Source organism: Lampris incognitus, chromosome 2 (genome assembly GCF_029633865.1).
Source record: "Lampris incognitus isolate fLamInc1 chromosome 2, fLamInc1.hap2, whole genome shotgun sequence".
NCBI lineage: Eukaryota > Metazoa > Chordata > Actinopteri > Lampriformes > Lampridae > Lampris > Lampris incognitus.
This window is the reverse complement of record NC_079212.1, coordinates 38,593,443-38,617,366: the sequence shown is the minus strand read 5'-3', so window position 1 is coordinate 38,617,366 and position 23,924 is coordinate 38,593,443. Positions and strand designations below refer to the sequence as shown.

Genomic DNA, 23,924 nt, shown 5'->3' with positions numbered 1-23,924 from the left:
GGTGCAACACATTAGGGCAGGGCAGGTAATCACACAGGGGGGAGACATGAGGGCAGGGAGTAAAGGACCTGAAATGAGACAAGAGGCGAGTATCAAAATAAAACAGGAAATACAAGACAAAGAACACTGGGAGAAACAAAAGATAACTTAACTATCCAGACGGGGCGTGACATTTCCATCCTTTTCGCAAAATCCACTACCATCTGTCCTTCCACATTTCTCTCCTTGACACCATACCTACTCATCATCTTTGTTCCCTTCACCAACATGCCCATTGAAGTCCGCTCCAGTCACCACTCTCTCCTCCTTGGGTACCCTCTCCACCAAGTCATCCAACTCACTCCAGAATTCTTCTTTCTCGTCCATCTCACACCCAACTTGCGGGGCATATGCGCTGATAACATTCAGCAATACACCTTCGACTTGCAGCTTCATACTCATCACTCTGTCTGACACTCTCTTCACCTCCAGCACACTCTTGACATACTCTTCCTTCAGAATTACTCCTACCCCATTTCTCCTCCCATTCGCACCATGGTAGAAGAGTTTGAACCCACCTCGGATACTCCTGGCATTACTCCCTGTGGTATCTTGAACTAGATATACATGTTATAGCCCCAGGCCGCTAGAGGGCGCTCCTACCTTACAAATAGTTAGATGATACAGTATAACTACAGAGTGCTAGACCAGTTCAGACTAGCCAGACAGTGATGCACATGTAATAATGTTCCATGCTGCAAGACGTTCATTAAAAGAAAGTAAACATTGATAAATGCGAGCTCGGTTCATCAACCAAGATATAACATTTATTGGCGACGAGGTCAATTTGGGAACATATGAGGACGTTTAAAGATGGTTTTGTGGCCAGAAGTGAAACGAGGGAGAAGACGGCTAGCAGCTAACGTGAACGGAGGTTTGTCGGCTAGAAGATGGGGAAAGTAGCGAGCTAAAGAGAAAGCATGGCTACCACGATGATTGGCACGCTGGCGGTGTTTGATGCGCAAAATCAGACGTGGGAAGAGTATTGTGAAATACTAGATCAGTTTTTTGCGGCCAATCCGATTGACGATGGAGATAGACAGAGAGGTATACTCATAAGTGTCGTCGGGGCATCGACATACAGTCTGATGCGTAGCCTCCTGAGCCCAGTGAATCCGAAAGACAAGACCTACCAGCAACTTGTAATTCTGATGAAGAATCACTTTGATCCAAAGCCAAGCGAAATAGTGCAGAGGTACAAGTTTGACTCGCGCAACCGCAAGTCTGATGAAGCAGTGATGGACTATGTAGCAGAGCTGCGCCGGCTCGCACACGATTGCAACTACGGTGAGACCTTACAGCAACGGCTGAGAGATCGGATCATCTGCAGAATCAACGATGACCGGATCCAGAGACGTCTCCTGTCAGAAGCGGATCTAACCTTTGAAAAAGCCCTGTGCATTGCCGTGGTAGTGGAGGCAGCAAACAAGAATGCTCAAGATTTGCAACACCCAAAGGGGACGGAGAAGTGCATGTATGTACCGAAAGGCACACATGAGGCTTAGACTTCCAAAGAGGCTAATAATAAAGAGTGTTATAGATGTAAGGGAACCAGACATACAGCAGCTGAATGTAAGTTTAAGCAGGAGAAATGTCATGCTTGTGATAAACTAGGGCATATTGCCAAAGCCTGTCGTAATAAGCATCGACATAATCAGAGTAGCAAAGGGCCTATTGATAAGAAAGAAAAGAAGCAGAGCTCACACTACCGTTCTCATAAAGTACAGGAGAACCAGAGTCAGTGTAGTGCTAGTTCAGAAGAAGTCACATACATCTGTATGACTTTCAGGTTAGGAAAGATGAGTGAGTTGCACTTGTGAAAAGTAGACCCTTACTTGGTAAATATGAAAGTGAATGGTAGAGAGGTTAGCTTTGAGATAGATACAGGCTGCAGTCTCACGGTAGTAAATGAACACACCTTTCAGATGATATGTAAAGAGAAGAGTAGTCTATCTCTTGAGCCAGTCAAAATCAAGTCAGAGACTTATACAGGCGACCCAGTCAAGGTGATAGGGGCAGCACAGGTGAAGGTAGTGTACCAGCAACAAAGACAGAAGCTACCACTCATAGTAGTGAAAGGAAAGGGCCCCAACCTGCTAGTTAGAGGATGGTTGGAGGAGATACAGCTCAAGTGGAAAGAAATAAAGAGCAGCAACAAAGCAAGAGAGCTGAAACACATGAAAGCGACAGAGAACGCCCCACAGAAAGAAAAGAAGACAACACTGCAGCAAGTGTTAGGTAATCACGAAGAGGTTTTTAAAGACGAACTTGGTACTTTGAAAGGTGCTAAAGCCACCATCCATGTGAAAGCTGACGCTGTCCCACGATTCTTCCGCCCGCGGTCTGTCCCCTATGCTATGCGAGCCAAGGTGGATGAAGAAATAGACAGACTGATAAAAGAAGGCATAATCACTCCAGCAAAATACTCAGACTGGGCAGCGCCAGTGGTCCCTATTCTCAAACCAGGGGGAATCGTCAGACTGTGTGGAGACTACAAGCTTACCGTAAACACTGTCTCCTCACTCGAACAGTATCCCATTCCGAGAGTGGAAGATCTCTTCACAGCACTATCCGGGGGTAAACATTTCTCTAAATTAGATAGGAGTCATGCATATCAACAAATACTCATGGACGAGGAATCCAAGAAATACTTGACAGCGAATACTCACCGAGGGTTGTTCACGTACAATAGACTTCCTTTTGGGGTGGCGTCCGCACCAGCCATTTTCCAAAGGACAATGGAGAGTTTGTTACGAGGGATCCCTCTCGTAGCAGTGTATCTAGATGACATCTTAGTCAGTGGCGTCGACGAAGCTGATCACCTGAGAAATCTGGATGCTGTGCTGACTAGGTTGAGAGAGGCTGGGTTGCGTTTGAGGAGAAGCAAATGCACCTTCATGCAAGAGGAGGTTGAGTATCTGGGGCACAGAGTGGACGCGCAGGGGCTCCACCCGGTCAAGAAAAAAGTAAAAGCCATCATGGAAGCTCCGACCCCTACAAACGTCACAGAACTCAAGTCTTATTTAGGTTTACTAAATGACTACAACAAATTCCTTCCAAACCTGGCAACCCTGCTCGCCCCTCTCCACGAACTTTTGAGACAAGATGTGCGCTGGACGTGGAAAAAGCAGCAAGAGGAAGCTTTTCAAAAATCAAAGGACTTGCTCAACTCAGCAGCAGAGCTGGTGCATTACAGTGCAGACCGAGACGTGATCCTGTCCTGTGATGCCTCGCCTTACGGCGTGGGCGCTGTGCTATCCCAGCGGATGGAGGATGGAAGTGAGCAACCCGTGGGTTTCATGTCTCGCACACTTTCCCCGGCAGAAAAAGGATACTCGCAACTCGAAAAAGAAGGCTTAGATGTCACCTTCGGCATCCAGAAGTTCCGTAAGTACTTGTATGGAAGAGCTTTCACCATCTATACAGATCACAAACCGCTAATCTACCTGTACCACGAGAAGAAACCTATTCCACAAATGGGTTCACCGAGAGTACAAAGATGGGCTGTGTACCAGAGTGCGTATGAATACAAAATACTCTACAAGCCAGGAAAACAACACGCCAATGAGGACGCGTTCAGCAGACTGCCAGTGCCAGAGACAGGACAGGAGGGTGACACCACGGAACAAGTCTTGATGATGGATCTACTGGATGACACACTCCCGGACACTAACCAGATCAAGCGCTGGACAGCTAAGGATGTCATACTATCCTGAGTTCACAAGTACGTCCGGAAAGGATGGCCTGCCGAGACAGAGACTCACCTCAGGCCGTATCATCAAAGGAGAAGGGAGTTGAGTGTGAGAGATGGTTGTGTGCTCTGGGGAGCTTGAGTAATCATACCGACCAAAGGCAGAGACACCGTACTGAAGATACTACACCAGACACACGCAGGGATGACGAGAATGAAGGGGGGTCGCCAGATCGTATGTGTGGTGGCCTGGTATGGATCAGGATGTGGAGAAGGAGGTTCAGTCATGTGAGGAGTGTCAAACACACCAGAAGGCACCACCCGCCGCACCGTTACACCCCTGGGAGTGGCCAGAGGAGCCTTGGTCCAGGATTCATGTGGACTACGCAGGACCTTTCATGGGAGAAATGTTCCTACTGATCGTGGACGCACATTCAAAGTGGATGGACATCTACCCCGTGAAATCAGCCACATCACAAGCTTCAGTTTCTTTGGACTACCAAAAATGCTAGTTTCAGATAATGGAACCTGTTTCATGAGCGCAGAGTTTGAGTCTTTCATGAAACTGAATGGAATACATCATGTGAAGTCAGCACCGTTCCACCCTTCCTCGAACGGGCTAGCAGAGAGGGCAGTGCAAACTTTCAAGGGGGGGATGAAGAAGATGAAAGGAGATACACTGCAGACCCGACTGTCAAGATTCCTGTTCAGTTATCGCATCACACCTCATAGGACTACAGGCTTGTCACCTGCAGAGCTGATGATGTCACTCCGACTCAGATCCACTCTCGACCTGCTCACACCAGACGTGAAAACAAAAGTGCAGCAAAAGCAAATGAAACAGAAACAAGCCTACGACGGACACACCAACCAAACTGAGGAGTTTTGCACCTGTAGATGAAGTATTCATTCGGAACTACTCCTACGGTCCCAAATGGATCCCCGCCATCGTCGAGAGCTCATCAGGTCCAGTGTCCTATACTGTCACTGTTGGAAGTGGTCAAATCATGAAGAGGCATGTGGATCAAGTTCGAACCAGACTGACACACACTGCGCCTAGTGAGGTGACTGGACGAGACCCGGTGCCAGTGGAGAGCACTGAGAGAGGTTCTACGGGTCTTCTACCTACAGCATCGGAGGTGAGTGAAGAACCACCTACAAGTGAGTTACCGGAGCCGCCGCCTGCTTCTGAAGTGCAGAAGAGACCGGACTTACCTGTGGTGACTGAGGTGAGGCATTCAGGAAGAGAGAGACATTCACCCTCACACCTCAAAGACTTTGTTAGAAAGTAGTGAGATATTTTCCAGGAATAGAGCAACAATGCGCTCTGATCTCACTGGAAGGACGTACCTTCCTAGTTAGAAGAAAAAAGAGTTCCCGAGAAAAAGATAAAAAAAGAGTTCCAGTTCATTGTGATATTGCAATGTGATGTTGAAACAACTGTGTAAGAGAGAACAGTATGTTTAGTTAGCTGAATAGAATTGCATTACTAGTTTCAGCTTAAAAGGGGGGGGGGTGGTATCTTGAAGTAGATATACGTACATGTTATACCCCCAGGCTGCTAGAGGGCGCGCCTACCTTACCATGAGTTAAGATGATACAGTATTACTGCAGAGTGCTAGACCAGTTCAGACTAGCCAGACAGTGATGCACATGTAATCATGTTCCATGCTGCAAGACGTTCATTAAAAGAAAGTAAACATTGATAAATGCGTGCTCGGTTGATCAACCAAGATATAACACTCCCTTTCCACCTGGTCTCTTGCACACACACAGTATGCCTACCTTTCTTCTCTCCATCATATCTGCCAGCTCTCTCCCTTTAGCAGTCATAGTGCCAACATTCAAAGTTCCGACTCTCACCTCAACACCCCTACCCTTCCTCCTCTCTCGCTGGCTTTGGACATGCCTTCCCCCTCTCCTTCGCCCAACAGTAGCATAGTTTCCACCGGCACCCTGCCGGTTAACAGCACTGGTGGCAGTTGTTGGTAATCCGGGCCTCGACCGATGCGATATGGAAATCTTATTTGTGATCCACATATTTGATTTGGCAAAAATTTTACCACGGATGCCCTTCCTGACCCAACCCTCCCCATTTTTCCGGGCTTGGGACCGGCACTAAGAATGCACTGGCTTGTGCAGCCTCAGTGGTTGCTACCACCACTATGACCATTACTATTAAATATTCTTATACTGCTACCACCACTATGGCCATTACTATTAAATATAATTATACTACTACCACCGCTATGGCTGTTACTATGAAATATACTTATACTACTACCACCACTATGGCCATCACTAATATACTTATACTACTACCACCACTTTGGCCATTACTATTAAATATACTTATACTACTACCACCACTATGGCTGTTACTATTACATATACTTATACTACTGCCACCACTATGGCTGTTACTGTTAAATATACTTATGCTACTGCCACTGCTATAGCCATTACTATTAATTATCATTACTATTAGTACTATTAGTACTACTATTGCTACTGCAACTGCTATAATATATATATATATATATATATATATATATATATATATATATATATATATGTCAACACAGATACAGGGAAAAAAGTTTTAATACATTGCATTTTTTTCCTGTATCTGTGTTGATATTCCACTCATTAGTTGAGCACTTATAACACCATTGATGGTTTCGGGGGGGGCGGTATATATATATATATATATATATATATATATATATATATATAATCCAGTGATTCAAGTAAATTCTTTATGAGACAGTACAAGCCTTTTTCATGTAATAAGCAATCATCAGCTGTCATTTCAACAGCTGATGATGATTCTGTAAAAATATATATATATATGTAGGAAAAAAACTTTTAATACATAGTGGTACAAGCTCGTTTCATGCGTCGCGCACTCATCAGCTGCTAATGTGATTCAATAAAGAAAACACAGCCCGCGTCACACTCCTAATTTCAGTGGACAGCAACCAATGAGAGGAGAAATCATTTGAAATATTACAACCAATGTGGTAGGTAGTTACGATGTACAGCAACCAAGGGTGGGGTAGAAAACATTACATCCAATGGGGCAACCGACAACCGCTTTCTTTTCACACTATTAAGCCAGGCTAACATTTTCGAAATAACGTTATGGTAGCTAGCTAACTAACTTAGCTACATTTTCAGTGACTAAGCACCTTTGGAGCGCTCTACGCAAGTCAATACACGCAGCGATACATTGCATTCTGGGTAGAGAAAGTCATATGATATTGTAGCGAATTCGGGGGACAACGCAACCACAGGAACTGCCGCGGCCGGGACGCGAACCCGTATCGCCCGCACCGCAGGAGGCATCGCTAACCGCTAGACTAAAGGGTCAGGCCCGCGAGCCAGCTGCCAGCGTGTCTTCTTATCCGTGCACGTTACAATAAAATATAATTAGCTTGAATTTCACGGACTCTTCTTAGGATCTAAATAGATGGTGTTTGAGATGGGATTACTAACGCACTCTGTAGAAGTCCATTAAAACACACAGGCATTACAATATGCGTACCTAGATGCAGTAAGAAGTACCGGTACGCAGACAGGTAAAAATCAGAAGTCCCGATACTGCTTACTAGTGAGTACGGGCCCAATTCAAGCACTGCCTAGAATTAATACTGTAGCGAATTCGGGGGGGGGGGGCAGCTCGGGACGAGAACCCGTAGCTCCCACACCGCAAGCGACTAAGTTAACGCTTCTGATAGCCTCACGGTCCTTCTTGATCTCAGCATCTCACTTCTGACACCAATGTAACGAACTCGGGGGGCAGCCCGGCTGTGACGGCTCAGCCGGGACGCGAACTCGTGTATTCCGCACCGCGAGCGACAACGTTAACCAGTCGACTAAAGGGTCCGACTTTGGCTAACGGGTCTACTTATTTGTGTACGTTACACTACCCCCCCCCCCTTTCGGGAAGCGCGTCCGCGCGCATCCTTTACCGTTGTCCTTTAGTCGACTGGTTAACGTTGTCGCCCACGATGCGGAATACACGAGTTCGCGTCCCGGCTGTGACGGTCCGGCTGGGCTGCCCCCCGAATTCGCTACATTGGTGTCAGAAGTAGGGAGGGGGTATGTAACGATCACGGATGAATAGGCTCGGTAGCCCTAGGCTAACGGGTCGGACCCTTTATTCGACTGGTTAACGATGTCGCCCGCGGTGTGGGAGATATGGGTTCACGTCCCGGCTGCGGCGGTTCCTGGGCTGCCCCACGAATTAACTACATTGGTGTCAAAAGTGGGATTCGCGGGGACGTGTTTCCCGAAAGAGGGGGGTAGTGTAACGTCCATGGATAATTAGACACGTTAGCACTTGGCTAACGGGTCGGACCCTTTAGTCGACTGGCTAACGTTGTCGCCCGTGGTGCGCGAGCAACGGGTTCGCGTCCCGGCTGTGACAGTCCAGCCAGACTGCCCCCCCGAATTCGCTACAATACTGTTTATGTACTGTGGTGATTGGCGCGGACTTCAATGGACATGTTGGTGAAGGGAACAGGGGGCATGAGGAGGTGATGGGAAGGTATGGAGTCAAGGAGAGAAATGTGGAAGGACAGATGGTGGTCGATTTTGCGAAAAGGATGGAAATGGCTGTGGTGAATACATATTCCAAGAAGAGGGAGGAACACAGGGTGACGTACAAGAGTGGAGGAAAGTGCACACAGGTGGACAATATCTTATTGTAGAAGGCACGATCTTGGGATTGGAAACTGCAAGGTGGTGACAGGGTAGAACGTAGCTAGGCAGCATCGGATGGTGGTCTGTGTGATGACTTTGGAGACCAACAAGAAGAAGCGAGTCAAGGCAGAGCCGAAGATCAAATGGTGGAAGTTGAAGAAGGAAGACTGTTGTGTGGAGTTCAGGCAGCGGTTAAGACAGGCACTGGGTGGTAGTGAAGAGTTGCCAGATGGCTGGGCAACCACTACAGAAATAGTGAGGGAGACAGCTAGGAAGGTATTTGGAAGACAAGGAGACTTGGTGGTGGAATGAGGAAGTAAAGCAAAGTATAGAGGAAGAGGTTGAAAAAGAAGAAGTGGGATAGTCAGAGAGATGAAGAAAGTAGACAGGAGTACAAGGAGATACAGTGTAAAGCGACGAGAGAGGTGGCAAAGGAAAAGGCATATGGTGAGTTGTATGACAGGTTAGACACTAAGCAAGGAGAAAAGGACTTGTACCGATTGGCTAGACACAGGGCCCGAGCTGCGAAGGATGTGCAGCAAGTTAGGGCGATGAAGAATACAGTTGGAAATGTGCTGACAAGCGAGGAGAGTGTGCTGAGGTGTAAGGAGTACTTTGAGGGGCTGATGAATGAAGAAAATGAGAAAGAAGGTTGGATGATGTAGGGATAGTGAATCAGGAAGTGCAGTAGATTGGCAAGGAGGAAGTGAGGGCAGCTATGAAGAGGATGAAGAGTGGAAAGGCAGTTGGTCCTGATGACATACCTGTGGAGGCATGGAGATGTTTAGAAGAGATGGCAGTGGGGTTTTTAACTAGCTTGTTTAACACAATCTTGAAAAGTGAGAGGATACCTGAGGAGTGGAGAAGAAGCATACTGGTATCGATTTTCAAGGACAAGGGCGATGTGCAGAACTGTAGCAACTACAGAGGTATAAAGTTGATCAGCCACAGCATGAAGATTTGGGAAAGAGTAATAGAAGCTAGGTTAAGAGGAGAAGTGATGATTAGTGAGCACCAGTATGGTTTCATGCCACGAAAGAGCACCACATATGTGATGTTTGCTTTCAGAAGGTTGATTGAGAAGTATAGAGAAGGCCAGAAAGAGTTGCATTGTGTCTTTGTAGATTTAGAGAAAGCATACGACAGGGTGCCGAGAGAGGAGGTGTGATGTTGTATGAGGAAGTCAGGAGTTGCAGAGAAGTATGTAGGAGTGGTGGAGGATATGGGGAAGTGTGAAAATGGTGAGGTGTGTGGTTGGAATGACAGATGGGTTCAAGGTGGAGGTGGGATTACATCAAGGATCGGCTCTGAGCCCTTTCTTGTTTGCAATGGTGATGGACAGGTTGACGGACAAGATCAGGCAGGAGTCTCCATGGACGATTGTGTTCGCGGATGACATTGTGATCTGTAGCGAGAGTAGGGTGCAGGTTGAGGAGAGCCTGGAAAGGTGGAGGTATGCAATGGAGAGAAGAGGAATTACAGTCAGTAGGAGCAAGATGGAATACCTATGCGTGAATGAGAGGGAGGACAGTGGAATGGTGAGGATGCAAGGAGTGGAGGTGACGACGACATATGAGTTTAAATACTTGGGGTCAACTGTCCAAAATAATGGGGAGTGCAGGAGAGAGGTGAGGAAGAGAGTTCAGGCAGGGTGGAGTGGGTGGAGAAGAGTGTCAGGAGTGATTTGCGACAGAAGCGTACCAGCAAGCGTTAAAGGGAAGGTTTACAAGATGGTTGTGAGACCAGCTATGTTGTATGGTTTGGAGACAGTGGCACTGACGAAAAGACAGGAGGTGGAGCTGAAGGTGGCAACGTTGAAGATGATAAGATTTTCACTGGGAGTAACGACGAAGGACAGGATTAGGAATGATTATATTAGAGGGACTGCTCAAGTTGGACAGTTTGGAGACAAAGCAAGAGAGGCAAGATTGAGATGGTTTGGACATGTGTGGAGGAGAGATGCTAGGTATACTGGGAGAAGGATGCTGAATATGGAGCTGCCAGGGAAGAGGAAAAGAGGAAGGCCAAAGAAGAGTTTTTTGGATGTGGTGAGGGAAGACATGCAGGTGGCTGGTCTGACAGAGGAAGATGCAGAAGACAGGAAGAAATGGAAACGGATGATCCGCTGTGGCGACCCCTAACGGGAGCACCCGGAAGTAGTAGCAGTACTTTTTATGTACCATTCAAAACATTTATATATACACTGCTCAAAAAAATAAAGGGAACACATAAGCAATGCAATGTAGCTCCAAGTCAATCACACTTTTGAGATATCAACCTGTCTAGTTAGGAAGCAACACTGATTTGTGAATCAATTTCACCTGTTGGTAAATTGTCTAATTTCCACCTGGTGGAAATTAGACAATTTGCAAGACAACCCCTATAACAGGAATGGATTTGCAGGTGGTGGCCACAGACCATTTGCCTGTCCTCATCTTTTCTGGCCGATCTTTGGTTAGTTTTTCATTTTGCTAGTGCCCTCACCACTAGAGGTGGCATGAGGCGGTATCTGCAACCTACAGAAGTTGCTCAGGTAGTGCAGCTCATCCAGGATGGCACATCAATGCGTGCTGTGGCAAGAAGATTTGATGTGTCTCCCAGCACAGTGTCCAGAGCATGGAGGAAGTACCAGGAGACAGGCCAGTACACCAGGAGACGTGGAGGGGGCCGCAGGAGGACAACAATCCCGCAGCAGGACCGCTATCTGGTCCTTTGTGCAAGGAGGAACAGGAGGAGCACTGCCGGAGCCCTACAAAACGACCTTCAACAGGCCACTAATGTGTAGGTTTCTGCTCAAACAGTGAGAAACAGAATGCATGAGGATGGTATGAGGGCCCGACGTCCACAATTGGGGCCTGTGCTCACAGCCCAACACCGTGCAGCCCGATTGACCTTTGCCAGAGAACATCTTGGTTGGCAGACTCGCCATTGGCACCCTGTGCTCTTCACAGATGAGAGCAGGTTCACACTGAACACATGTGACAGACGTGAGAGAGTCTGGAGACGCTGTGGACAACGTTCTGCTGCCTGCAACATCCTCCAGCATGACCGGTTTGGCGGTGGGTCAGTGATGGTCTGGGGAGGCATATCCTTGGAGGGCCGCACAGACCTCTACGTGCTAGCCAGAGGTACCATGACTGCCATTAGGTACCGGGATGAGATCCTCAGACCCATTGTCAGACCATATGCTGGTGCAGTGGGCCCTGGGTTCCTGCCCATGCATGACAATGCTCGTCCTCATGTGGCCAGAGTGTGTCAGCAGTTCCTGTATGTCGAGGGCATTGATGCTATGGACTGGCCTGCACTTTCCCCAGACCTGAATCCAATCGAGCACCTCTGGGACATCATGTCTCGTACCATCCGCCAACGCGATGTCGCACCACAGACTGTCCAGGAGTTGACCGATGCCCTGATCCAGGTCTGGGAGGAGATCCCCCAGCAGACCATCCGTCGTCTCATCAGGAGCATGCCCAGATGTTGTAGGGAGTGCATACAGGCACGTGGAGGCCACACACACTACTGAGCCTCATTTTGAATCGTCTTGAAGAATTTCCACAGAAGTTGGATCAGTCTATGTTCTCATTTTCCACTTTGATTTTGAGTATGATTCTGAATCCAGACCTTAATGGGTTAATGATTTTGATTTCCATTGATTATTCTTAGGTTATTTTGCTCTAAACACATTCCTCTGTCTAATAAATAAAGCTTTTCAGCTGAAATATTTCATTCATCGAGGTCTATATTGTGTTTTTAGGTGTTCCCTTTATTTTTTTGAGCAGTATATATAAAACACTAAAAAGGGGTCTTTGGTTTGTAAACTTGCACTGATGTGTATAGAAGTTAGCTAGAATGATCAATATATTTATGATATATTCTCTTTCCTCAAATGTATTGTCATAGCAAAACTCTGAAAATAATATACTCATAAAACAATGCAAAATCCATGTATAAGGAGTCACTAATAAACTTTGAAACATCTTTCCATAGAGTCCTAGAATATTGACAATGCTAAAAAAGATGGGCCACAGTTTCTGGATGAGCTGAGCAAAAAGAACAATTCTCGAGAAAATGCTTTGCAGGGTAAAATTTATGAAAAAGTTTAAAGGAAACCTCTCTTATCTTATTAGTAATAAACTATTTGTGAGTCAAAGACCACACTTTTGACCAAGGAATATTCTTAGCAAAGTTGCTCCAATAAGGAGTGACATAAGGCTTCGTGACAACCTCACTCTGAAACAAAGAGCAAATAGCTTTGTTATTATTCTTGCAGAATGGTGAGAAACACATTCCCCCATAATTAGAATCAGCAGTGATAACCAAAGAAACATCTTCTTGAACTAGACCCTTGCACAAAATTACAGAGCCATTAGGAATAGCCCCCATTATCAGAGCAAATTCCTTAACTGTGACAGAAAAATTGAAACGAGAGATGAATTCATTGTAGTTCATAAGATGGCCTTCTGGGGAGGGCTGGACAATTACGGCAAAAATCATAATCACAATTATTTTGATTGATATTGAAATCCTGATTACTAAACACAATTATTCATTGATTTGAAAACATATATGCATTTATTGAACCATTAAAACACGATGACTTTGAACTTTACATATAATTGAACTGAAAAACAAGAAATAAAATCAAGTAAAAAATATAAAAAATAATAATAGTAATATATAAAAACAGCAAATAAAAATAAATATCACCAACTATGCTTTAGTGCACCCATAACCACAACCTATTGCAAAAACTACTTAACACGCTTTGTTATAATCGGTATCAATATTAAAACTTCATTGCATTTGGGTCTGTCTGCATCTGGGTCCTCTCTTCCTGCTCCCGGTGTGAAAGTGGGATTTTGTTAACATACCAACTTACTGTTTACAAGAGACATGCTTTAAAACTTAAAGGATTTGGGGTCATTTAAGACAAATAACGTACAAAGCAGGAAATAAATTACTTCCAGGTAATATACAAGACAGGGTTATTGGCGATGGAAGGTGGCAAGCATAATTTTAAAAACATTGCGTCCGCTGTACTCTCAAGAGTATAATCTATAATTGGATCTCTGGGGCGAGTCTGTGGTATGGTTTAGATATGGACTCACACAAAGAAGAATCGGTTTAAGACGACATATGTTAAAAAATAATTATTAAATTATATGCAAATACAGAATAACATATGAAGCTGTGTTTCACTCAACATTGCAGAAAAGGTCAACTCTTCTTTTGTTATTGTCTTGCTTTGATCGATGGTTTACAATAATACATTTGTAAAAACATGAAATTGATGAGCGTATAGAAAAGGGATAGGAATAAAAGACATGTTCAGTGTCCTGCTCCTTTTCAGACATGTTGTATATTTTATTTCTAAAATGTTGTTGTATGTCTTTTTCGTATATGGTTATTTGATTAGTTTCTTGAGTATTTCTTACATATTTGAAAACAATTAGAATCATTATAATAGTTTAAGTTAGTAGTTTGGGATTTTAATTATTGATATTTGTTGTACTGAACAGTGCAGAACTTTTCCCACTTATGATGAAATGTGTCAAATTATCCCGAAACAAATGAACACACTTCAGTAAACAACACCATTTGTAAACACGCAAGGTTTGGGATGCAAATTAGTTTGGATGACAAAAAGCAAAGTCGTTTGGCTGCTAAAGGAGAAAACTACAGTAGATCAGGCCGCGCATCTGTATGGATTCAAAGTTCTGCATTTGACTAAACCTGATCGTCCTCCGTCCAGATCCGAAAGTTTACGTGGCGGCGGTGTTTGTCGGTATGGTTATCCTGCTAGGAGTCTCCATACTGATGCTCTACAGGAAGAGGAACACAAAACCTCACGGTGAGACAAGAGTGTTTACACACTTGCTTGCTGGTTGTCCATCGTGCCCGATGATGACCATCTTCTTCTATTTGTGGGTCCTTTGAGGACTCAGATAGCAGAAGATACCTGCGCAGAGATGGTTTTTAAAGTGGCATGGGGGGTGCGCTTCTCCCAACACCACATGACCTGATTGTAGAGGAGATGGTTCCGATGGCAAGGGGGATCCCTAGACGACCGGCACCTCCACACAACTGCAGGGGGCTGCCGGAAATCCAGTTTTTCGGAAACCGCCTCGAAGCGTGCCGCCACCGCTTGCTTTTCTGTTGGGGCAAGCTCCCTTAGCCTTATGTCTTCCAGACTCACCCACAAGGCAGCGGGGCAGTGGTTGATAGGTGCCAGTGCCTGCACACCATATCTCTGGGGCCCACTGCTGCTCCGAGATCCCCTGCCAAGTTAGCCTGGAGCCGCAAGACCCCAGTTACCATGTGTGGCCACGGGGAGGCCTGGCAGGAGTCTTGGTGAAGGAGAGGCTATGTACTGGCAAGGGAAGGCTTACACGCTAGGATGCTTCCCTATTCGCCACAAAGGCTAGCCAGCGGCAGCAAGCTAAGGGCAGGAGGGACACAAGCGGGTTGGAAGAACACATGCACCTTCCCTCCAACTACACACTGCTGCACTAGACGCATCACAACACCCTGTGTGTATGTACACACACACACACGCACGCACGCACGCATGCACGCACACACACAAACACACACACACACACACACACACACACACACACACACACACACACACACACACACACACACACACACACACACACACGACAAATCAGGTTATGTTAAAAAGCATTGGGCAGCATGGTGGCCCAGTGGTTAGTGCTGTCGCCTCACAGAAGAAGGTCCTGGGCTCGAACCCCGGGTTGTCCAACCTTGGGGGTCATCCCGGGTCGTCCTCTGTGTGGAGTTTGCATGTACTCCCCATGTCTGTGGTGGGTTTTCTCCGGGTGCTCCAGTTTCCTCCACCATCAAAAATACATGCATGTTAGGGTTTATACTCTGTACCCCTGAGCAAGGCACGGCAAGACGAACTGGAGTTGGTCCCCAGGCGCTGCACGGTGGCTGCCCACTGCTCCTTGCTGCACAGCTCAGATGGGTTATATGCAGAGAGGAATTTCCCTACGGGGATCAATATAGTATATTAAAAATAAAAAAAATTGGAAAAGTTTTTTTTCTAACACGTTGTTTCCGGCTCTAGCTGTGGTTTGAAATGTTTAAACTGACTCTACCAGTTTTCACCACTTCAACTTTACAATGACAGTGACATTTGTCATAGTGAAAGTGGCAGTAGTATTACAAATGTAGCGGTCGTTGTTGAGTTTAGCTGTCCCCCAGACCACTGGGACACTAAACTCGACTCAACAAGTTACATTTGTAATACTACTGCCACTTGATCCCTCTGCCTCCGACACTTTACTCATTCAGTCTTTTTCACACTAGTACTTACATTGTATATAGCAACTGCACATTGTATACTTGTGCTTATCAGGATATGTACCTTCTGTATTCTCCCTGGATATTCTTAACTTTTTAAAATTGTATTGTATTTTTTTTCTTCTCATTTCATCATTGTGTTCATTTCTCTTGTTGCACAGTTTTGGAGTTGTCTAAAAAATAATTTCAATGCTTACTGTACTTGTACATGAAGTATGGACAAACAAACTTTTGAATCTTTGAATCTTAAAAAGTGTATTTTTCAGTAAGATAAGATTTTTCAACCCGTGTAAATAATGTTTGAACAAATCTGTAGGTTTTCCCGGTTCTTCTAACACTCTAGCGGAACCAGTGTACGCCAGTGTCAAAGAGGTGAGTATGGATCATGTGCAACTTGATTGATTGATTGATTTTATCAGGGCCACGTGTTCCTCTTCCCCCCATGTAAACCTATTACTGACACATACACACAAACACATAATAAACACTAAAGAAAACAGCAAAGGGAATAAGAAATACAACACCAAACCAAATTACTGGGTGGCACGGTGGCGCAGTAGTTAGCACTGTCGCCTCACAACAAGAAGGTCCTGGGTTCGAACCCCAAGGTTGTCCAAACTTAGCGGGTCGTGCTCTGTGTGGAGTTTGCATGTTCTCTCTGTGTGGGTGTGTTCCGGAGTCTCTTCAGTCTCAACTGACTGCAGGTATCCCCACCCTTATACACAATACATTGGCCTAACGACCAAAACCAATGACCAGTTTCATATGCAAATTGCCGTGACTATTAACTGGAGTTACAATGGCCACGCGTACCTTTCATTGAAGATTGGGGAATGTTTACAATCACAACATTGTAAGAAGGTGACAGATGTACTCTTAGCCCCCCCCCCCCCGTTTCAGGGATGGTCGTTCCTTCTTCACATAGATGGCCTCTTTGACTTCCCGTTCAAACCAGCGTTCCTCCCTATCAAGGATGTGCACATCCCCATTCTTGAAAGAGTGGCCACTGGCCTGTACATGGGTGTAGTCTGCGGAGTCCTGGCCTGACGCGTTAGCTCTCCTGTGTCGTGCATCTTGGCCAGCGTCTGTTTGGTTTGGTCAGGTTAGTTTAAGAGTACATCTGTCACCATCTTACAATGCTGTGATTGCAGCCATTCCCAAATCCTCTGTGAATAGTACACATGGCCATTGTAACTCTAGTTAATAGTCACAGCAATTTGGATATGAAACTGATCATTGTTTTCAGCCGTTATGCCAATGTATTGTTTATAAGGGCAGGGATACCTGCAGTCAGTTTAGACTGAAGAGGTCACTTAGATGAGTGATGAAACGTTTCCCTCAATCAATCAAATCAAAATCAAATCAATTTTATTTGTATAGCCCAATATCACAAATTACAAATTTGCCTCAGTGGGCTTAACAGCAACACAACATCCTGTCCTTAGACCCTCTCATCGGATAAGGAACAACTCCCTAAAAAAACCTTTAACAGAGAGAAAAAATAGGAAGAAACCTCAGGGAGAGCAACAGAGGAGGGATCTCTCTCCCAAGACGGACAGCGTACAATGATGTTGTGTTCACGCAATTTACACAATACAACATTGAAAGAGGATAACAGAATTATAATGGACATAAAATGTATGAAGAACACGATGCACAGGATGCCAAGCAGTGTCCACATGCCAACGGAGCAGTCCAGGACCCAAGCCACGCGACCAGCATCATCAGTAAAAAAAAAGGAAAAAAAAAACGTATGTGAGGAGAGGAAGGGCAGTACTCTTAGCCCCCCGCCCCCCTCAGTGTTGTGTCCCGAGGAACTGATCCAGCTACAGCTACATACGTCAATATAGGATAATTGGTCCGAAGTAACATTACAGTGAGATAGAGCATCATTTACACCTCTTTAATAAAAACGGTTTAGAGGTTCAAAATAATGTAAGCTACTAATAAGACACGTTAGTCCCTAGATAACGGGTCTGACCCTTTAGCCGAGCGGTTAGAGATGTCGCCTAGTGGTGCAAGTACACCCCGTATCGAATCCCGCACCGGGCAAGAAAATAACCGGTTACAATAACCTCTGATATTTTCCGTCATTTGAATAATTTTTAATTGCCTTTAGTGCTGCCAGTACGGACACGGGTTATGAGAGTGAAGGGAGGGAGCGGCGGTAGCGAGAACAAACGTTTCTCAAAGGTTTTGAATCAACGCAATCACGAGAGGTTGCTCATCATACAGTCATAAATGTGCAAAATAAAAATACAAGGCTGATAGTTCCAGCAGTATATGAGATTAGTAACACACACACACGTGTGTGTGTGTGTGTGTGCGTGACCGAAAACATAATGCCCTCCAGGCCCTCCTGGCAGAAATAACTGACGCTACAGCGCTGACCGTTTTGCCAAAGTGTGTTGCTAAATTAGCAAACGTACATTTAGGATTTAGTAGATTGACAACTTCCAGTTAAATTGTCATGTACGTTATTCTCACCTTTTCCTTAACCGGGCGCTTCAGTTGCCAAAGTGGTGCTGGGTCTGATATCGCAGACTGCTGTAATCCTCCATTTTGGCCTCGTGCAGCTGCGTGCTCAGTGACTTGGGAGTTGTAAGGTCTGACAATGTCTCTCATGTCTCCTTCCGCCGTGCTGTAAGTAACGTTGGGTTCAGATGAGCCTGTCCTCTGCTGCTCAAGGGACGAGGACAAGGATCTAACAGTTTCAGGGGACTATAAAATATTTCCTAATACCCCAATGGCTTGCAGCAGTACTCGCACCTCTTCTCCCCCTTTCATGCCGATTGTGACCTGAGGCGTTACCTTTTCCCACCCGCATTCCGCCAAGACCCGCCCCTACTCAGCCGATCACAGCGCGATAAATGGCCTGCCTTCCGTTTCCACTATACTCCTTCCTGTTCCACCAAAATGGCCACTTATATACTCTCTCATAGGCATACATTTTTCTCTTACGTACATGTTTTCTTCAAATATACATACATTTTCTTCTTACATACATATATTATGGATAATATTAAATGTATACATTGACTGCATGTGCATGATAGCAAAACGCATTATTGTATGTGTTAAACTATATGAGGGTCAGTATACAAAAACTTAATGTTTTGTGCCCCTCGAACAAAGCTTACTCTGTAAATCTGAATAAACGATAAAAAAGAGCAAATGTATAAATATGTGTGAGTGAAATTATATAAATATGAGAGTGAAGGAGAATGTATGTGAGATTGAAAATATATGTATGTGAAAGGAGAACGTATGTATGTGCGAGGGCCGGAATATATTATAATTTGTATGGCCCCTTGTATATTTCTGTGTATTCTCAAGTATCCAGAGTCTATGTATTCAGGAGTCTTATGGCTTTGGGAAAAATTTGCCCTTGGGATGGCGAGATGATGAGTGGGATGGTGAGACCATGAGGCCATCAAAAGTGCGTGCGTCCAGAGGCGTGAGTGAGGGAGCATGTATGCTGAAGCGTGGGGACGCGCTTCCTGAAGGGGGGGTGGGGGTGGGTAATGTAATGATCACGGATGACTAGACTCACTAGCCCTTGTCTAATGGGTCGGACCCTTTAGTCGACTGGTTAACGTAGTCACCCATGGTGCAGCACATCCGGGTTCACATCCCGGCTGTGGCAGTTCCCGGCTGCCCCCCCGAATTCGCTACATTAGTGTCAGAAGTGGGATGGTGAGACCGTGTGGACATCGGAAACGCGTGAGCCCCGAGGCATGAGGGAGCTGGTATACTGAAGCATGGAGACACGCTTCCCAAAGGAGGGGGGTAGTGTAACGAGCACGAATGAGTAGACTCGCTTGCCCTTTGCCAAACGGGTCGGATCCTTGAGTCGACTGGTTAACTTAGTTGCCCGAGGTGCAGGAGACCTGGGTTTGCACCCTGGCTGCAGCGGTTCCCAGCTGCCCCCCGAATTCACTACATATATTCTGCTCTAACCTCTTAATTTGTCCTACTGATAACACTCTTTTTCCGTGCTTAGTTCACTTATTGCTAGATTTGCTAGTTTTCTTTCTCAAATGAGTATGGTTTCATGCCATGAGAGAGCACTACAGATGTGATGTTTGCTTTGAGAATATTGACTGAGAAGTATAGAGAAGGCCAGAAGGAATAACATTGTATTTTTGTGGATTTAGAGAAAACATATGAAAGGGTACCGAGAGAGAGGAGGTGTGGTATTGTATGAGAAAGTTGGGAGTTGCAGAGAAGCATGTAAGAGTGGTGCAGGATATGTATGAGGGAAGTGTGACAGTGGTGAGGTGTGCGGTTGGAATGACAGATGGTTTCAAGGTGGAGGTGGGATCACATCAAGGATCGGCTCTGAGCCCTTTCTTGTTTGCAATGGTGATGGACAGGTTGACGGATGAGATCAGGCAGGAGTCTCCATGGCCTATGATGTTTGCGGAAGACATTGTGATCTGTAGCGAGAGTAGGGTGCAGGTTGAGGATAGCCTGGAGAAGTGTAGGTATGCACTGGAGAGAAGAGGAATGAAAGTCCGTAGGAGCAAGGCGGAATACATATGCATGAATGAGAGGGAGGACAATGGAATGGTGAGGATGCAAGGAGTAGAGGTGATGAAGGCATAGGAGTTTAAATAATTGGGGTCAACTGTCCAAAGTAACGAAGAGTGCAGTAGAGAGTTGAAGAAGAGAGTGCAAGCAGGGTGGAGTGGGTGGGGAAGAGTTTCAGGAGTGATTTGTGACAGAACGGTACCAGCAAGAGTCAAAGGGAAGGTTTACAAGATGGTTGTGAGACTAGCTATGTTATATGGTTTGGAGACAGTGGCACTGATGAAATGACAGGAGGCTGAGCTGGTGGTTGCAACATTGAAGATGCTAAGATTTTCATCGGGAGTGACGAAGAAGGACAGGATAAGGAACGAGTATATTAGAGAGGCAGCTCAGGTTGTTTGATTTGAAGACAAAGCAAGAGAGGCAAGATTGAGATGGCTGAATATGCTGAATATGGAGCTGCCAGGCCAGAGGAAAAGAGGAAGGCCAAAGAGGAGGTTTATGGTTGTGGTGAGAGAGGACATGCATGTGGCTGGTGTGACAGAGGAAGATGCAGAGGACAGGAAGAAATGGGGACGGATGTGACCCCTAACAGAAGCAGCTGAAAGTAGTAGTAGTAGTAGTAGTAGTAGTAGTAGTAGTTCCCTGATTCATTTTGAATTCCGTCCATGCCTCCATTGAAAATTTACTAAAGTCTTAAACTTGGTTGTAGCTTTTCACTAGTTTTGGAAGCTGGTGATGGTGAACGATGACTTGGAATGAAATCTGTGCTGAGGATGAAGAGTGGAAAGGCAGTTGGTGCTGATGACATACCTGTGGAGACATGGAGATGTTTAGGAGAGATGGCAGTTGGGTTTTTAACTAGATTGATTAACACAATCTTGGAAAGCGAGGGAGTACCTGTGAAGTGGAGAAGAAGCATACTGGTGCCGATTTTCAAGAACAAGGGCAATGAGCAGAACTGTAGCAACTACAGAGGTATAAAGTTGATCAGCCACAGCATGAAGATATGGGAAAGAGTAATAGAAGCTAGGTTAAGAGGAGAGGTGATGATCAGCGAGCAGCAGTATGGTTTTATGTCACGAAAGAGCACCACACATACGATATTTGCTTTAAGAATGTTGATTGAGAAGTATAGAGAAGACCTGAAGGAGTTACATTGTGTCTTTGTAGATTTAGAGAAAGCATATGACAGTGTGCCAAGAGAGGAGGTGTGGTATTATATGAGGAAGTCGAGAGATTTGCAGAGAAGTATGTAGGATTGGTGCAGGATATGTGTGGGCTCAAGGTGGAGGTGGGATTACATCGGCTCTGAGCCCTTTCTTGTTTGCATTGGTGATTGACAGGTTGACGGACGAGATTAGGCAGGAGTCTCTGTGGACTATGATGTTTGCGGATGACATTGTGATCTGTAGTGAGAGTAGGGTGAAGGTTGAGGGGAGCCTGGAGAGGTGGAGGTATGCACTGGAGAGAAGAGGAATGAAAGTCAGTAAGAGCAAGATGAATACATATGCGTGAATGACAGGGAGGACAGCAGGATGGTGAGGATGCAAGGAGTAGAGGAGATGAAGGCATATGAGTTATAATACTTGGGGTCAACTGTCCAAAGTAGTTTATCAATCCCTCTTTGTACATGCTGATGCAATATGAGACAGTTTTGCAGTCAATAGACACTAGCTGCAGGAGCAAACATCACACAATCTCACATACAATGCAGACAAGTCACACATGAATATAACAAATTTCACTTCATTTAACACAGAAGCTGACATGTCTTATTTTCAGCAGTGCAGTGTTTAGTAGCTTATAGTAGACAAAGCTAGCTGCAGCACAACATCTATTTTTGGTTGAAAGTTTCCCTCAGTTTTTTAACCAAAACATCCAACTAATTAGCTCATGTTGTCATGATTATCTTTCATTTTGTCTTCTCTTAGCTAACATAAATAAAACATTTTGCATTTGGAAAAAAACATTAGATAGTAATGTTTGCTAGTCATCCTCTGAGGGTTGTTTTAGATGTCAGGAAGAACATATGAACCTAGCATACATATATATCGAGCAGTTAAATGTGGCCAACATGTGAACCCTTGCATGGTGCTTCTTTAGTATGTAGCATTATCTCAAAAATAAGTGTGTGTATTAGTGTTTTCATGTCAGCTCTTTGACTATTCTTGGGTTTCTTCTCCTAGACTGAAGCTGTCATCTACTCCCAGGTGAATTTCTCCAGAGACTCAAGTGATGCTACAGGCCCCTCTGCTGTCAATGTGCTCCACAGCGCTCCTGCTAGTGATGCTCCTGGTTTGGTTTACTCCTTGGTAGAGTTTCCAAAGCCTGTGGTCAACACTGAAATATATGCTCAGATAAAACACTCCTAAGCACCTGGTACACGTTTAACAGTTACTGGGGCAGCAGCCAAAGATATTTGCAGGAATGGCCCATATCATTTGATTCATTCATATGAAAACCCAGGAATATTTTCCTCTCCCTAATTACTACCATTGTGTTCAATGTTAAGGCATTTAACCCACAACTGCTCCAACAGAGCTGCTCTCAGTATCCAGAAGCAGAAGATTGGTTGTACTGGGCAGCAAATTTACATTTTACATTTTCTCATTTAGCAGACATTTTTAACCAAAGGAACTTAAAAGAGTTGGCAATTGGCAGATGTATTCGTTTCAACCTGCAAAAATCTTGGAGTACTAAATGATAATCATATCATAGCCAAAAGAGCATATCATCCATTATCCAAACCGCTTATCCTGCTCTCAGGAGTCCCAGCAGTCATTGGGCGGCAGGCACCCTGGACAGGCCACCAGGCCATCATAGGACACACACACACTAGGGGCAATTTAGTACGGCCGATTCACTGACCTGCATGTCTTTGGATTGTGGGAGGAAACCGGAGCACCCGGAGGAAACCCACACAGACGCAGGGAGAACATACAAACTACACACAGAGGACGACACGCAACGACCCCCAAGGTTGGACTACCCCGGGGCTAGAACCCAGGACCTTCTTGCTGTGAGGCAACCATGCTAACCACTGCGCCACTGTGCCGCCAACAGAGCAGCATGTCATATCATTTGCAAATAGTATAAGTGCACAACAGGTAGATCATCAAAAGTGACTCGAGTAATGGGTCATATCTAATTACAAATTAGCCAGATAATGCCACAAGTCACGTTAACAGTTGTGTTAAGAGAGCATCTATAGATTGTAGCAGGCCTGGGGAAAGAAGGTTTGGAGGCCTTTCTTGAATGATATGAGCAAGTCTGTAAATATGATGGATGACAGGATTTCATTGCACCGTTTTGAGGCCAGGTGAGAGAAAAGTCTGAATTAAGAGCTCAGCCCTTTTGACATGGGCAGCAGTCTTCCAGAGCTAGAAAGAAGAGGATAAGCAGGGATGTAAATGTCAACATGGCAGCACTACCCAGAAAGCCACCAGCAATATTTTGAACTTCATGAAGGCAGTAACCTGGAGCCTGTGTAAGGACACAAAGAAAGGGGAGACGTGTGCTCCTTGGCAGGTTGAAAACAGAGCATGGCTGCTTTGCAGTGCAGTGGAACAGTCAAACTGAGAGATGACCAGAGCCTGGACCAGGAGGGTCTGAAATTATA

General features: G+C 45.3%; 1 pseudogene; it reads left to right on the top strand.

Moving 5' to 3' along the window:
• The first annotated feature begins 971 nt into the window (after positions 1-971).
• Positions 972-22,677, top strand: LOC130129946 (uncharacterized protein K02A2.6-like; annotated as a pseudogene).
• The last annotated feature ends 1,247 nt before the right edge of the window (positions 22,678-23,924 follow it).